This window comes from Agelaius phoeniceus, chromosome 29, assembly GCF_051311805.1.
Source record: "Agelaius phoeniceus isolate bAgePho1 chromosome 29, bAgePho1.hap1, whole genome shotgun sequence".
In the NCBI taxonomy this organism is placed as follows: domain Eukaryota; kingdom Metazoa; phylum Chordata; class Aves; order Passeriformes; family Icteridae; genus Agelaius; species Agelaius phoeniceus.
In genome coordinates, this window is record NC_135293.1 from 782,935 (window position 1) to 800,054 (window position 17,120).

Genomic DNA, 17,120 nt, shown 5'->3' on the forward strand with positions numbered 1-17,120 from the left:
CTGGCATCCCTGCTCCCTGTCCCTGCGCCTCAGCACCTTCCAGGGCTCACTTTGTTCACAAAGAGCCTCAGATAAGCTCTTGGCAGGGCTGCTCCCTTCTGCAGAGGCATTAGGGGGGTGCTTTTAACCTCTTGTGTCCCTCAGAAGCTGCAGCTCAGACACAGAACCCAGGGCTGGGGCAGCGCTCGAGGCTCTGCATGGCTGGGAAGCAGCAGCAGCGCTGCCAGGGAGGGCACAGAAATGCCCTGAGCTGGAAAGGACCCGCAGGGATCGCAGATCCAAACCCTGCACAAGCACCCCAACAGCCCCACCCTGTCCCACAGCATTGTCCTGAGCTCTGGCAGGGCTGGGAATGTTCCCATTCCCTGGGCAGCTGCAGTGCCCAGCGCCCTCAGGGGAAGAGCCTCTCCTGAGGTCTGAGCTGACCCTGCCAGAGCAGCTCCAGCCCTTCCTGGGCGCTGTCCCTGCTCACAGGGAGCAGAGATTGGAGCTGCCTCTCCCCTTCCATCATCAGGAGGTTGCAGATTGCCATGAGACCTTCCCTGGTACCGTCCCTGCTCACAGGGAGCAGAGATCAGAGCTGCCTCTCTCTTCCCATCATCGGAATTCTGGATTGCCATGAGACCTTCCCTGGGTGCTGTGACAGGGAGCAGATCTTGGAGCTGCCTCTCCCCTTCCATCATCAGGAATTGCACATTGCCATGAGACCTTCCCTGGGTGCTGTCCCTGCTCACAGGGAGCAGATTGGAGCTGCCTCTCTCTTCCCATTATCAGGAATTGCAGATTGACACGAGACCTTCCCAGGGTGCTGTTCCTGTGACAAGGAGCAGAGATCTGAGCTGCCTCCCCCCTTCCTATCAGAATTGTGGATTGCCACGAGACCTTCCCTGGGTGCTGTGACAGGGAGCAGATCCTGGAGCTGCCTCTCTGTCCCCATCCTCAGGAGGCTGCTCGTTGCCATGAGCTCTCCCCTCAGTGTCCTCTTCCCCAGGCTGAGTTGGACCGAGAGTTTCCCCACCACCCAATTCCTTTGCCAGTCTGAAACCCCCCCTTCACCCCCAGCTCTCAGCATCAGCAGCAGGGATCTGAGGAGGCCAGGCTGAGGCACCTCCCGGGATTCTGCACTCCCTGACCCCAAGCAGGGCCCTGCGGCATTCCCAGATTCCCAGGAAAGGCTGCCTGGCTGGCTCCCTGTGCTCAGCCTCGTTAATCCTCCTCCTCCTCCTCCTCCTCCCTCGGTGTTTACACAGCCACACTTGGCCCGGGGTGCCCGCTGTGTGCCAGGGGAGGAAGCGGGCCCAGCGCAGGCTCTGGTGGCTGGCACCCAAGTGCCTGTGCAGAACAAAGGGCCAGGATGCAGCTCCGTGCCCGGGGGCAGCCTGGGCTCCTCCTTGTGCAGGCAGGGATGCTCAGGCACCTTCCCACACATCCCTGCCATCCCGGGGCCTCAATGGCTTTTGTCCCAAAGCTCTGTCCTTGGGTTTAGGCCCTGTTTAACCCTTGGTGGCTCAGCTGCTGCTGGGCTCCAGGAGGAGGGAGGCCCCACAGTTGGTGTCCCCTCGGTCACAGAGCTGGGGAAGATGGAACAGGAAAGCCTTATAAACGTGATTGCCTGGCAAAAGATTCTGAGAATATGGAAACTGAAAGTGAGATTGAAATGAAAGCAAGCTGGGAGATCCCTCAGGTACTGAACTTCTGGAAAACAATGGTGTGGCTGGCTGAAGGTGATCCCCTTTTGATGGAACAACACCCTCTGCTTGCAGACAGGCCCAAGGGTCAGAGCAGAGCCTACAGCTTGGCAGAAGGGCCCAAAGAGGAGATTTAGGGTTTAAAATGTGACCCAGTGTGGTTCCCTGGCACCATCCTGGGATGTACAGCAGCCTCAAATGGGTCCCTCTGCCGTTTGTGTCTCTTTTGTGTGTGCCCCACCACAAATCAGGGCTGAGATGCCTTCGGGGTGTTGGGTCCCGTGGGTTTGGATCCCTGAGGGTCACACGGGGACACCGGGTCCCCTCCCAGCTCCCTGGCAGGTGACGGGAAACAAAAGCAGCGCAGACATCTCAAAGCAGGAAGGCAGATTCTGTAAACTGTCTGCAAACGCATCCTCCGGAGATGAGCCCTGGCTCCCGGCCCGAGGCAGGGATCCGTGCTGGGGAGGGGACAGCGAGGAGGGGACGGGGGGGTGGGAGTGTCCTGGCTCTGTCCCCCTGCCTGGGCACCCCAGGGTGGCACCCCCAGGCCTGTCCCCACCTGGAGCTGCTGCCTCTGAGCTGGGCAGATTTTAATTTAAAACCCCGTTATTTTAATTCATTAACCCTGTATGGGATGGAGCTGCTGCCTCTGAGCTGGGCAGATTTTCATTTAAAACCCCGTTATTTTAATTCATTAACCCTGTATGGCATGGAGCTGCTGCCTCTGAGCTGGGCAGATTTTCATTTAAAACCCCGTTATTTTAATTCATTAGCCCTGCATGGGATGGAGCTGCTGCCTCTGAGCTGGGCAGATTTTAATTTAAAACCCTGAATTATTTTAATTCATTAACCCTGCACGTCTGTGGCCGATCCAGGGATCAAATTCCCAGGAAAGGAATTATATTCCCAGGAAAGGAATTATATTCCCAGCAAAGACAGGACTCCCTGCTGCTGCAGGTAGGGCCGCAGAAATCCCCAAAGCGAGGAGTTCAGGGCTTTTGGGAAATCGTGGAATGCCAGAATCCCAGCCTGGTTTGGGTTGGAAGGGACCTTAAAGCTCATCCCATTCCAGCCCCCTGCCATGGGCAGGGACACCTCCCACTGTCCCAGGTTGTTCCAGCCCATCCGGATCCCTTGGGCACTTCCAGGGATGGGGCAGCCTCAGTTTCCATGGACAGCCTGAGCCAGGGCCTCACCACCCTCCCAGAACCTTCACTTTTCCTCCTTTTCTTTCTCCAACCCTTTCCCAAGTGGTGGCGAACGATTGGGTTCGGGAATGTCTTCCCTTAAAACACAAATTAACAACAAATTAATTATGTGACTTCTCTGCAAAATCTAAGAGACTTTTTAGAGGAGCACAGAGTGCCAGGACAAGGGGGAAATGGCTTCCCACTGCCAGAGGGCTGGGCTGGGTGGGATTTGGGGATTTTGGGATGGAATTCCTCCCTGGGAGGGAGGTGAAGGGGCTGGGCTGGGATTCCCAGAGGGCATGGCTGGGTGGGATTTGGGGATTTTGGGAAGGAATTCCTCCCTGGGAGGGAGGTGAAGGGGCTGGGCTGGGAATCCCAGAGGGCAAGGCTGGATGGGATTTGGGGATTTTGGGAAGGAATTCCTCCCTGGGAGGGCGGTGAAGGGGCTGGGATGGGATTCCCAGAGCAGCTGTGGCTGCCCCTGGATCCCTGGCAGTGCCCAGGGCCCGGCTGGAGCCCCCTGGGGCAGTGGGAGGTGTCCCTGCCATGGGACATCCCTGGGTGGGATTGAAGGTGCCTCCATCCCAACCCATCCCAAGATCCCAGGATTCTCCCCGGATCCTCCCCTGCCCTGAGCTCAGAGCTGCTCCTCCCCTCTGTCAGCACCTCGGGGGATGGAGAACAGATCCCAGAGCAGCCAGGAAGCCCAGACAAGTGCTCTCCTGAGGCAGGCGCTCACAGACATCCTCTCCCTGGAGAGCAGCTCTTCCTGCCTGCTCCATCCTATTTACATCCCAAAAAAACACCCTGGGAACAGCAAACCCAAATCACTGCAAGGGGGAAAAGCCAGGAGCTGCTGGGGTCCAGGGCAAGGGTGAGGGCAGGACAGGATGGAGCAGAGCTGCTCTGGGGGGGCCTTTTCCAGCCCCCAGTTTGTGCCCAGGAATTTGCAATAAAGCAGGGAAACACTTAATTTGAGAATGCTGAGGGAAAGGAAGAAGGGAGAGGATTAAAGAGAGAGGTCTAGTCCTCCCCAGTAATAATAATAATAATAATAATAATAATAATAATAATAATAATAATAATAATAATAATAATAATAATAATAATAATAATAATAATAATAGCAATAATAATAATAGCAATAATAACAATAATAATAACAACAATAATAACAATAATAACTAGCCCAAATAGTAATTAGTCCACGTGCTCCCAACTTTCATAGATCTGCCAAAAAAAAAAGAGAAAAAAAATCAGATTAGTTTTTCATCTGAAGAGCAAGAACTGACTGGGATGAGGGTGTGCAGTGAAAAACCTCCAGGTACAGCTGCTTTTCTCCCCAGATGCTTCTCAAAGCCCCTGATTTTAAAACAATTTTTTTTTTTTTAGTTCCTGGCCTCATTTCACCTCCTGAATTTTGGAAAGGGTCGACGGACTTTTGTTTTGATTTTCTCCCCCCTAAAATTGCAGAGAAGCTGCTTTCCCAAATGAAAACCTTTTTTTTCTTTTTTTTTTTCCTTTTTTTAAACCAAGCCTTGAAAACACCGAGGAACCAAATGTAAATATTTTCATCCCAGTTATTTTGCGGACTAAAAGCGATTTTTTGTTGTTTTTTTTTCCCCTCCTCGCTGCCTCCTTCAGCCGCCCTGCACTGCGCTTACCCGAAAACCTGGGTCTCATTTAAAAGCTCAGAGGGGAATTGTTTAGAAAATCAACCTAATACTTACAGCCTTTGCTTTGATTCCTCGGGAGCGGAGCCAAGCCCGGCTGCTGCAGGGAAGCCGGGGCTGCTCTGGTGTCCCTGGGCTGTTCTTAACCTGTCCTTACCCAGCGCCTCCCGATGCTTCAACACCTCCGGAGCCTGCCCAGCTCCCGAGCCCGCACCGGCACGTCCGGATGGGAGGGCAGGAGGGAGAAATCGCAGAATTCCCGCCTGTGCCAAGGGGACGGCGCTGCCCGCCTCTTAATTGCCAATTAACGGGCGCGGCGTGCCCGTCTCGTCTCCTTGGCATCGTCTGTAAACACGGCAGCGTTCCCAAATCCCCATCCTCCTGAGCATCCCGAGCACCTGAGCAGTTTTCTCTCTTTTTTTTTTTTTTTTCTCTCTCCTTTTTTTTTTTGGGTTTCTCTCTTTTTTTGGAGGGGTTTTCTCTCTTTTTTTTGCGGGGGTTTTCTCTCTTTTTTTAGGGTTTTCTTTCTATTATTTTTTTTTTGGGGGGGTTTCTTTCTCTCTTTTTTTTGGGGTCTTCTCTCTTCTTTGGGGGGTTTTCTCTCTTTTTTTGGGTCTTCTCTCTTTTTTGGGGGGTTTTCTTTCTCTCTTTTTTTTTTTGGGTCTTCTCTCTTTTTTTGGGGGGTTTTCTTTCTCTCTTTTTTTTTGGGTCTTCTCTCTTTTTTGGGGGGTTTTCTTTCTCTCTTTTTTTTTGGGGGTTTTCTCTTTTTTGGGGGTTTTCTCTCTTTTTTGGGGTTTTCTCTCTTTTTTGGGTTTTTTCTCTTTTTTTGGGTTTTCTCTCTTTTTTAGGTTTTCTCTCCTTTTTTTGGGTTTTCTCTCTCTTTTTTTTTGGAGTTTTCTCTCTTTTTGGGGGGTTTTTCTCTTTTTTTGGGGTTTCTCTCTTTTTTTGGGTTTTTCTCTTTTTTGGAGGGTTTTCTCTCTTTTTGGGGGGGGTTTCTCTCTTTTTGGGGTTTTCTCTCTTTTTTGGGTTTTCTCTCTCTTTTTTTTGGAGTTTTCTCTCTTTTTGAGGGTTTTTCTCTTTTTTTGGGATTTCTCTCTTTTTTTGGGTTTTTCTCTTTTTTGGAGGGTTTTCTCTCTTTTTGGGGGGTTTTCTCTCTTTTTTTGGGTTTTCTCTCTTTTATTGGGTTTTCTCTCTTTTATTGGGTTTTCTCTCTTTTTTGAGGGGATTTTCTCTCTTTTTTGAGGGGTTTTTCTCTCTTTTTTTGTGGCTTTTCTCTCCCGTTTTCCACCTCCCCCGCCCCTGCTCCCGTTTCAGGTCGGATTTTTGCTCTCCCGAGTTTCCCCCTCCTTTCCCGAGCTTTGTCTTGGCCCCGTGGCCGGCGGAGCAGGGGCGCCCAAGCGCGGCGGATCCTTTATGTAAACGCGGGCGCTGATTGTAATTACGCTGCTCTAATTGCTGCTAAGCAAACAAACAGCGAAGGGCAGCAGCATCCCCGGGGCACGCGGGGATTGTGCAACCCGAGCGTCCCCCGGGGCTGGGGCGGCCTTGGGAAATGCTGGGTTTTACCCTGGGACACGGGAGCAGCCCGGCCAGAGGGGAATTGGGATCTTTAGCCTTGGGAAATGCTGGGTTTTACCCTGGGACACGGGAGCAGCCCGGCCAGAGGGGAACTGGGATCTTTATGGGCATTCCATGCACGGCTTTGCACTAGGAAAAATTCAATCTCTGCTCCTTTTTTTTTTTTTTTTTCGGGGCGTTTGGATCTCCTCACCCATGGAGCTCCTGATCCCATGGTTCAGCTCCTCATCCATGGAGCTCCTGATCCCATGGAGCTCCTGATCCCATGGAGCTCCTCATCCCATGGAGCTCCTGATCCCATGGTTCACCTCCTCCCTGGGGTTCCACCCTGACCTCCTCATTATTTTAATTCATCAATTGCTCCCATGGAGCTCCTGATCCCATGGATCTCCTGATCCCTGGTGTTCCTGGGGATGATCCTGAGCTCCTGATCCCATGGAGTTCCTCATCCCATGGAGCTCCTGATCCCATGGTTCACCTCCTGATCCCATGGATCTCCTGATCCCATGGATCTCCTCCTCCCTGGGGTTCCTGGGGATGATCCTGAGCTCCTGATCCCATGGAGTTCCTCATCCCATGGAGCTCCTGATCCCATGGAGTTCCTCATCCATGGAGCTCCTGATCCCATGGTTCACCTCCTCCCTGGGTTTCCATCTCGAGCTCCTCATTATTTTCATTCATTCATTTCTCCCATGGAGCTCCCATGGAGCTCCTCATCCCATGGTTCACCTGCTGATCCCAAGGAGCTCCTCATCCCATGGATCTCCTCCTCCCTGGGGATGATCCTGAGCTCCTGATCCCATGGATCTCCTCCCTGGTGTTCCTGGGGATGATCCTGAGCTCCTGATCCCATGGATCTCCTCCTCCCTGGTGTTCCTGGGGATGATCCTGAGCTCCTGATCCCATGGATCTCCTCCTCCCTGGTGTTCCTGAGGATGATCCTGAGCTCCTGATCCCGTGGATCTCCTCCTCCCTGGTGTTCCTGATCCCGTGGATCTCCTCCTCCCTGGTGTTCCTGGGGGTGATCCTGCAGCTGGGCAGGGCAGGGATTCAGGCCAGGCCCTGGCCCCTCACCTGTGCCCTGCCCAGGCAGGAGCAGCCCAGCCTGGAGGCCACCCAAGCCTCACGCAGGGGATCCACAGCTTATCCACTCATTCACTTCATTTTAATTAATCCCCCCTTATCCCTGGCATTATGTCTGCTTGTGTTCTTCATCCTTGATTTTATTGGTGAGCTTTAAATTTGGGCAGCACCCAGCAGAGGCAGCTTTTGGGAGTGCCTGGAACTCCCTTTTCCAGAGCCAACCTCCTCCTTGCTGCAATCCCCCAAATCCAGGGGGGATTTTGGGCCTGGCTGTGGGGACAGGACACCTGCAGGGGCAGGGACAGAGCTCTGGCTGTCCCCAGGCTGGGATCTGTGGGGCCAGGGAGGGATGGGAGGGCTCCATCCACCTCCTGCTCACTCCTTGCTGCTTTCCAGGCTCAAATCCCAGCCCTGGGATTTGATTCCCAGTTTCTCTCCCTGCCTCCATCCATCCCAGTTGTGTTTTTCCTGACCTCTTGTGCTCCCCTGAGCCTCGCCAGGCTCAGTCCCAGCCCTGCTGATGCTCTTTTCTCCCTGAGCAAGCCCGAGCCTGCCAGAGCCAGCAAAGCTTCCTGCTCACCTGTCCCCTCTGGCAGGCAGGGCACGGAGCTGCCAGCCCTGCCCGTGCCATGGCCCCAGCTGGGAACAAACACCTGGAAACACCAGGGAACACCTGGGAACCTCTCACTGTCCCCACTGCTCTCCCCTCGCTGCCTGCTCTCCCAGTTTAGGCCATTCCAACCCAGCTGTTTGGTGGGAATTCAGGATATTTTTTCCCCCCTCTCCTGGATTGCTGGGAGGGCAGCACATCCTAATTAAAAGCCATTTTAATTGTGTTGTGGGGAGTGGAATTCCTTGGGTTTTTGTTGGTTTTTTTTTTTTATTATTTTTTGCTCGCACCAGGCTCCTGCTCTGCTTTATTTCACACCCCTCAGCTGCAATAAAATCGACGAAAATCGGGTTTGTGGTGCTGGCAAAGCTTCCACTGCTCCCCCAAATGCTGCGGGGGCACCAACTCCTTGTCTCACCCTCCCCAAACCCCTGCCAGGACCGCGGAGCTTTTTCACCCCGGAGGGGTTGGGTCCTGCAGCTCCAGGAATTCATTCTCACCTTTGAAGCTCGGCTTTGCAGCCCCGGAGCAGATCTGATGGCAGGAACGGGGAAAAGGGGAAAAACATCACCAGGGAGCAAAGCCCTCCCTGCATCCCTTCCCCAGCGGCTTTTCCTGCTCCTCTCCAGGCTTCCCCCCCTGCTCCTCCCCGCTGCGGAGCCGTCTCCCAGTGACAGCGGTGAGAGGATTAATTAAGCTGCCTGTCAGGCCTTGGCAGGCGGCAGCTCTGCCACGCCGGCGCTAATTAATCCCAACAAAACCCACCTTTATCTGCAAAGCCTGCCGCGGGCTGGGCTAAGGCCAGCGGGAGCCATCGCGCCCAAGAGCCTGGCACCCATCCCTGGGCATGGAGAGGGGCTGGGAATGGGGGTCCCACCCTGGGCTGGGAATGGGGGTCCCACCCTGGGCTGGGAAGGGAAAGGGGCTGGGGGGCTCTGGCACCAGTGATGATGCTGGGTTTTGGGGGGGCTGGCAGCTCCCAGGCAGGTTTGGTGCTGGGGATCTCCCAGGTGTGGAGGGATTGGGGGAAAAATGAGAAATTCCCCCCAGTGTGGAGGGATTGGGGATAAATGAGAAATTCCCTCAGTGTGGAGGGATTGGGGATAAATGAGAAATTCCCCCCAGTGTGGAGGGATTGGGGATAAATGAGAAATTCCCCTCAGTGTGGAGGGATTGGGGGAAAAACGAGAAATTCCCCCCAGTGTGGAGGGATTGGGGGAAAAACGAGAAATTCCCCCCAGTGTGGAGGGATTGGGGATAAAGAGGAAATTTCCTCTAACGTGGAGGGATTGGGGATGAAAAGGAAATTTCCTCTAATGTGGAGGGGTCAAGGATGAAGAGGAAATTCCCCCCTGGCCCTGTTTTATGCCCCAAAGGAGATTTTCCTGATCTCAGAGCAATCCCTTGGGTGGGCTCTGGCCATCCCATTCATGGGAGGGTCCTGCAGGAAACCTGGTACCTGTTGATGCTCCAGACACCTGAATCACATTCATTTTCACATTTAGATCAGAAATGGATGTAAAATCACCTCTCGGAGAGGAGAGAGCCCTCCAGGAGGCTGCAGATGCTCTGCTGGGAGCCTGGCACCGCTGAGTGCCCCCCATGCCAGGCTCTGAGCTCCCCTCTCTGCTCCTCCTGGCAGAGCAGGGCTCGTCTGCCTGGGCTGAGAGAGCCTGATAAGAGAATTATCTGGAGGTGCAGGCAGGATGGAGCTGCTGCTGGTGAGGCAAAACCCTTCTGCTCATTCCCAAGGAAGGGAAAAGGCCAGGCCAGGCCAGGCTGGGCGCTGCACAGATCCATCCACACACGGGTCCAGCTGCTCTTTCACCTGGGTGAGGATCATTCCTGCCCTTCCAGAGTTCATTTTCCAGCTGCATAATTTGGAGAACTCTAATTGCCCCATGATTAAGTGACTTTTGATTCCCCTCTCATCAAACGTAATCTCATTTGCTCCTTCTCCTTTCCCTTTCTTTCTTTTTTCTTTCACCCCCCTCCTCCTGGAAATTGAATTAACATTCCATCTAATTACTCAGCCACTTCTCTAATTGCTGAAGGGACTGAGGTTGTTGTGCTCATTTAATTAATTGAGACCCACAATGTTTAATGAGGAAGAGGATTTATTGGCTGGGGAGTTGGCGAGCAGGGCTCTGGCAGGAGAGGGAGGTGGATGCCAGCCCAGCGGGGTAGAAAAGGCTGGATCTTAAATCCTTCTTTTTTTTGAGGTATAAATATGGAAAAAAAACCCCACTTTCCCTGTTGGTTCAGCTGCCAGCCTGGGTGGATCCTTTTTCATGCAAATGTCTGGATTGAAATGCGTCATGTCCAGAGGGTGAATCCCCTCCAAAGGTGACCCTTGGGATGCTCACCTGTCCCTGCCCAGCATTCCCAGTGTGTGCTGCACCCCATTCCCAGTGTTTTGTGCACCCCATTCCCAGTGTTCTGTACCCCATTCCCACTGTGTGCACCCCATTCCTGGTGTGTGCACCCCCATTTCCATTCCCAGAGATCTGCATCCCATTCCCAGTGCGTGCACCCCATTCCCAGAGTGCTGCACCCCATTCCCGGTGTGTGCACCCCATTCCCAGAGTTCTGTACCCCATTCCCAGTGTTCTGCACCCCATTCCCAGTGTGTGCACCCCATTCCTGGTGTGTGCACCCCCATTTCCATTCCCAGTGTGCTCTGTACCCCATTCCCAGTGTGTTCTGTACCCCATTCCCGGTGTGTGCACCCCATTCCCGTGTCCTGCTGACCCTCTCCAAAATCCCAGGGTGGGATCGGGGTGGGCTCCGGGTGCCAGCCCAGGAAAGGTTGGCAGTGCCAGCCCAGGGAAGGTTTGGCAGTGCCAGCCCAGGGAAGGTTTGGCAGTGCCGGCCCAGGGAAGGTTTGGCAGTGCCAGCCCAGGGAAGGTTTGGCAGTGCCGGCCCCAGGGGAGGCAGCGCCGGGAACAGAGGCGCATTCAGGAGGGAGATAACAGAGATAAGAGCTCCCGCTGCTCCTGCCCCGCGGGCAGGCGGCTTTGGCTGCGCTCCCGCGAGGGATTGGAGGGATTCCGTTGTGTTTTGCCTTTCTGTTGGCGGGGAGCTGCCCGTTCCTGTGCCCCCAAGGGCTGCAGCATCCAAAGGAGGCTCCGCTGGGATTGGATGTGGGGAAGGAGCTGGGCGCAATGAGGGTGGGGAGCGCCTGGCACAGGGTGCCCAGAGAGGTGTCCAAGGCCAGGTTGGAAGGGTTTGGAGCACGCTGGGACAGTGGAAGATGCCCCTGATTCCTCTGTCCTGATGCTCCAGGTCCTTCTCTCCAATTCCTTCCCATCCCCGTGGTGCAGAACCTGCCCCTGTGCGAGGGCTGATGCTCCCATCTGTTGCCGTAATTTCCATGCTTCCCTCGCACCCCCAGCCAGCCAAACGATCCAAATGTTTTATCTGCAGCCCTGCCAGGCATCTGGAAGTTCCAGGCATCCCCATTTCCGTGGCAGAGGCTTTAACAAAAGCTTTGAAGTGGAGCCCCAGCAGCTCTCCCGGCACTGGCAGCGGTCGGAAGCCGGACCGGGCTGGCAGCTCCAGCTGCGAACCTGGCTCCGTAATGAGGGATAGCTCTGCCCAGATCCCAGCTTTTGGAGGGATTTTACCTGCCTGGAATGTGGTGGAGAGGGAGGAGCGAGCAGAGCCCCTGGGCTGAGCCCCCCGGGGCAGGTGAGTGCTCCCATTGCCTTGCCAGGAGGAATGGCATCAATCCCCAGGAAATTCCCTGAAATTCTTCTCCCCTGGGTGTGCCTGTGGGTCACAGATCCATCCCATCCCTCTTGCAGCGCAGGAATGAAGCTGGAAGAGCCGATCCTGGGGAGCCCCGTGGTTGGGGCAGGCAGGACAAGGATTGATCCTGTCCCAAAAGGAGCCCAGGCGCAGCTGGGACATTCCTGTGGAACCCAGAGAGCTCCGATGACCCCTGAGCACCCCTGCTCTGCCAGGAGGGGCACTGGGAGGAGTTTGGGGGTCGGTCTGGGGGTCAGGGCTCATCCCAGAGCCAGATATTTTGGAAAAGACCTGAGGAAGGCAGGCTCTGCTCTGGATCCTGTGGATCCCACGCTGGAGCAGCAGCGTTCATCCCCTTCCCCAGCCAGACGCTGCTCCAGGAGCCTGCATCGCTGCCTCTGAGAAAACGAAGGAAATTTGGCTGCTGAAATCCGGTGTAAAAAGTCCTCGGGTCTGCTGCTGATGGGGAACATCTGGAGCGTGGCCTGAGCGCCCGGGGAGGTGTGAAAGGAGCTGAGGGCAGGGTGCGGCACGGGGGCTGCGACAGCTCTGGGGCACGGCCCTGGGCAAAATCCCCCAATTTTTATTTTGGGGAGTGCCCGGTGGTGGCTGCGGGATGCGGCACAGGGGCTGTGGCAGCTCCAGAGCAGAGCCCCGGGCAAAATCCCCCAATTTTTATTTTGGGAGCTGTCCAATGGTGAGGGCAGGGTGAGGCACAGGGGCTGTGGCAGCTCCAGAGCAGAGCTCCGGGCAAAATCCCCGAGATTTCCATTTTAGGGGCTGCCCGATGGCCGAGCTCCGGCGACAGTGGGAGAAATGAGATCTGACAGCGCTTCCGTGCCTGCCTCGCCTCTCTCAGCCCCCCGTGGCTTTTGTGGCCCCAAAATCTCCGTGTCCCCCCCCTCCCAAACGTCCCATCAGGACAGGGACACGTGGGGAAGGTGCAGAACACCGCGATCCTGGGAATCCCATCTGTCCCCCTGCCTACACTTTGCTTTTGGGGACTCAGTTTATTAGAGCTTGAACTTTTAATCTGTTCATACTCCAGCCTGTGGCTCCAAGGAAAGAGAAGGATCTGGAAAAAGGCAGAGCCACCCCTCTCCTGCATCCCAGAGCGTGCCCAGGGCTGGAGGAAAAGGGAACCATAAAAATGGGATGGAGAGTGCTCGTAACTCACAGTGACAGAGGAGGGGTCGCCGTGCGCAGACCCCACTGCAGGAACCACTTTCAATTAGGAATTTCTTTTTTGGCAGGTTCCCAATTTTGTGTCAAACTCCTCTTTTAGCTGGGTCAGCCTCATATGTGTAATTGAGTCCCTGCTGAGTGGCGAGGCGGGAGGGTTGTCTTTGCTGGGAGGAAGGTGGAGGATTGTTCCTCACAGGAGAATTTCCCATCCAGCTCTGAAAGCTGCCTCCGAGCTGAATTTTTCCATTATCAAAGGAAAAGGAAAAAAAAAAAGAAAAAAAAGAAAAAAAAGGAGAAGAAGTTTTTTGGATACCACTGGATTTGGGTTGAAAATAAAATTATTTTTTCAAGATGTACGCCGAACAAAAAAAAATAGGATTAATCCAAGGTGTCCCTTTCCCACCTATCCAGGCTGGATTCCAAGGTCTGGCTGAGGGGGTGAGGCAGCTCAAGGGCAGGGAATCCATGGATTTGTGCTGGCCTGGATATCCCTGCCCTGCTCCTGCCCCACAGGCTGGGATGTGGCTGGGCTGGAGCAGGGTCTCCCCTTAGCTCCTCTTCAGCATCCACCCAAATAAACGTGAAAGGCTCTTTTATGGCCCGGAGCCTCCCCGTCCCCCGGGGATTTCCAGGAGAAAATCCTTGTGGAGCTGATTTTTGTTGACGCTCTGTGTAAGAGTTGCCATGGCTCTGGCCCGGCGCACCTCAGCTGGCTGGAAAAGCGGGGTTGGGAATGGGGACAGAGCGAGGCAGGGCCACTGCTGTCACCTGCCAGGCCAGGCGGGGACATGGGGACACAGGACAGAGCCGTGGGGACAGCTTAGGGACACATGGCAGAGCCTTGGGGACATGGGGACAGCCTGGGGACAAATGGCAGAGCCATGGGGACACACGGCAGTGCCATGGGGACACACGGCAGAGCCCTGGAGACACATGGCAGAGCCATGGGGACATGGGGACAGCCTGGGGACATGGGGACAGCCTGGGGACACACGGCAGAGCCCTAGGGACACATGGCAGAGCCTTGGGGACACACGGCAGAGCCTTGGGGACAGCCTGGGGACACACGGCAGAGCCATGGGGACAGCTTAGGGACACATGGCAGAGCCTTGGGGACATGGGAGAGCCCTGGGGACACATGGCAGAGCCTTGGGGACATGGGAGAGCCCTGGGGACACATGGCAGGGCCCTGGGGACACACAGCAGAGCCATGGGGACACATGGCAGAGCCATGGGGTCACAGGGACAGCCTGGGGACACACAGCAGAGCCTTGGGGACATGGGGACAGCCTGGGGACAAATGGCAGTGCCATGGGGACACATGGCAGGGCCTTGGGGACATGGGGACAGCCTGGGGACACACGGCAGTGCCATGGGGACACAAGGCACAGCCCTGTCTCGCGCCTCTCTTTGCTTTTTCCTCATTTCGCACCATTTCGCCACAATCCCCACGTATTTATTTTATTTTATTTTTATTCTCCAGCTTTTCCCAGCCAGGGCTCGGGGTGTCCCGAGCGTTTCACGGCCCATTAGGATGTGGGAATGAGTCCCCATGGCCGGGTCACCGAGCAGAGGGCAGCGAGTGAATGATGAGCTGCAATCCGGGATGGGATTGCTCGGGGTCCTGGCCGTGCTGCGATGGATGTTGGGATGCTGGAGCCCCCTCCCCGCTCGCTGCCTGTCCCTGCCCGGCTGGGCTTGGGCTTTGCTGTTCCCAGGGGATTTTTCTCCTCGTGCACGGGCAGCCCTAAACCCCCCTCAGCCCCTGGCACCGCTCAGCCCCCTCCTTAATTAACTTTGCAGACTCCACAGCCGGATTTGATGAAAAACATCCCACAAAAAGCCAATGAACAAGTCACCGAGCAGCACTGCGGCCTCTTCTAATGATATTTTCTTTGTGGTTTTGGTTTGGAATATCTCCCTCCGAACTGAAGGAAGCCGCCTGCCTCTTGGGCTGCAAGGATTTGACTTCATCCCTTCATTTTCTCTCCTTCCTAAACCCTCAGTTCCGGCCCTTGGGATTCAACGGGAGTCTGAAATTGGCCGTGGCACAGGAGGATGTTGACCCCATTCCTTTCCCTGCCTTCTTCCTGCCCATTCTTGCACCGAGATGCATCTGCACCCCAAATTTCTCGGGATTTTACCAAGCCCAGCTCATCCCACGTGTGGCTCCTTGCAGGGACCTGCTGCTGCCACCACGAAGGATTTGTCCCGTGCCCAGCTGGGACACAACATCCAGCAGCACTTTCAGCAGGTGTCACCTCTTGGCTGCATCCTTTGGGAAAGGTCTTTTGTCCAAAGGGATGTGCGGGAGCCACCCAAGCTCCTTCCCCGGGCCATCCCAGCTCCCTCCAGTATGGTTGTATTTTATCTGTGGAGCTCTGCAAGGATTTTGTTCCGTCATGCTGGAATTTTTATGACTCCTTTGTGTGTATATAATGCGATTGCCCTGGAACAGAGGGAAATTAATCATAGTTCCTTTGTTAGTTTTCAGGAATTTTTAATGTCTATGTTTTTGTTCATCTGTCATGTCCAAATGTGGGGTCCACGGGCTATTTGACGTTTCAAATGACTTAATTGCTCAGATTTCCCCCCTCGGTGTTTACAGACACTTGTTCCTCGTGGGTTTTGTGTGTGACATTCTGTACCACGGCTTTTCTGCCTGCTTCCAATTTCTCACTCCGTTCCAGTGGTTCACAACATCCCCTCTGGATCCATTCCAGTGGTTCACAACATTCCCTCTGGATCCCGTGTCCGATCCCCTCGCCTTGGGTGCCACCAGCCTGCAGCACATCCCTCCCCATGCCAGCACCACAGGGCTCCTTGGGGCTCCTTGGGGCTCCTTGGGGCTCCTTGGGGCTCCTTTTTTCAGTGTGCTGCACGAGGAACCTGTCTGAGATGTCACTGCACAGCGCCTGAGAGCAGCAAACACGGGGAGAGCCAAGGGGAATCTCCGGGATCAGCCTGGAGATGCTCTAAATCCCAGCGGATCAAGGGTGGCTCGACTGGTCAAGGAGAGGCAGCCAAGCCAAACAGGAGAGGCTCCCAAACCTCCTCCACCAGCCAGAGGCTCCCAGTTGCACTCTGGATTTTGCGATTTAGGTGCTGATATCAAGCCAGCTAGAGAGAGCAGGGCGAGGTGTGGGGATCACGGAATATTCCCCAGATCCCGCAGGGATCACGGAGCCAGGACAATCCCACCGTGACATCCCGGGCTCTGAGCAAACACCAGGGGATGGACGGACAGACGGATGGATGGATGGATGGATGGAAGCTGCCTATCACCAGCCGTGTTACACACGTCATTAGCAAAACGTTAATTAAAACAAAAGTCGCAAATTGTACCAGGCTGTGCTGCCTTTGCTGCGGCTCCGTAATGGCTCCGACGCTTCCTTGGGCACGTTCGCTCCCTCTCCGCCGAGGCTGCTTTGCATTAAGTTGTTTGTTTAGCAGCTACTGGGGGTTTTGGCAGGACAACCGCTGCCTCCCGAGGCTTGTGGAGCAGGCGGGGGCCCTGCAGCGCTGTCCCAGAGCTGCTGGACACGTCCGGGTGAAGCCAGAGAGCAGAGCCACGGCCCCAGCCCACCGGCAGCAGCTCAGGCCTTTGGCTCCTGCCAGGGCTGGGTGGCTCGGGCTCCTTGGAGCACTCCTGGGAAGGTGTCCTGATGGGCCAGGGTCACCCAGATCCCAGAGCCCTCGGTGAACCCCTCCAGCCCCGACATGTGCTAAAGGAAACAGTCCCAGCATATTAATACTTGCAAAAACAAACACCGGGGAGATGGGAGAAGGAAGGAGCCAGGCATTTAGGGAGCGTTAAGCCTCTCCTCTCTAAACTCTGATCCCGCTGTTTCCTACAGCCACTGACTCCCTGAGCATCCCCGTGCCAGGAGCAGCCTCTGGAAATGTGCCCGAGCAGGTCTGGCCCTTCATTCCAAGGGGCACCTGCACCCCTCTCAAAGCTGGATTTGCCTTTTTTTTGGGGTCTCTTCAGCATCTCCAGCACTCACATTCCTGATTTCCAGTAGGGAGAGCGAGGAGAGGAGGCAAAGCCACGGGAGATGCTGCAGGATGAGCAGCTCGATGAACCTCCTGGTCTCCTGCCTCTCCTCAGCCCTTCTCATGGAATCCTGGAACGGTTTGGCTTGGGAGATTGGGTGGGAAGGGGCCTTAAAGGCCATTTCCTCACTGCAAGGCCTGTCCATGGTGGAGTCACCACGGAGGGATGTCAGGGATGTGCAGAAGAGGCCCTGGGGACAGGGGTGGAGGAATGGCTGGACCTGATGAACTGAGAGGGCTTTTCCAGCTTAGGCAGCTCAATGATTTCATGAATCCAGCCAAGCCATTCGGTGCTCACACGGGA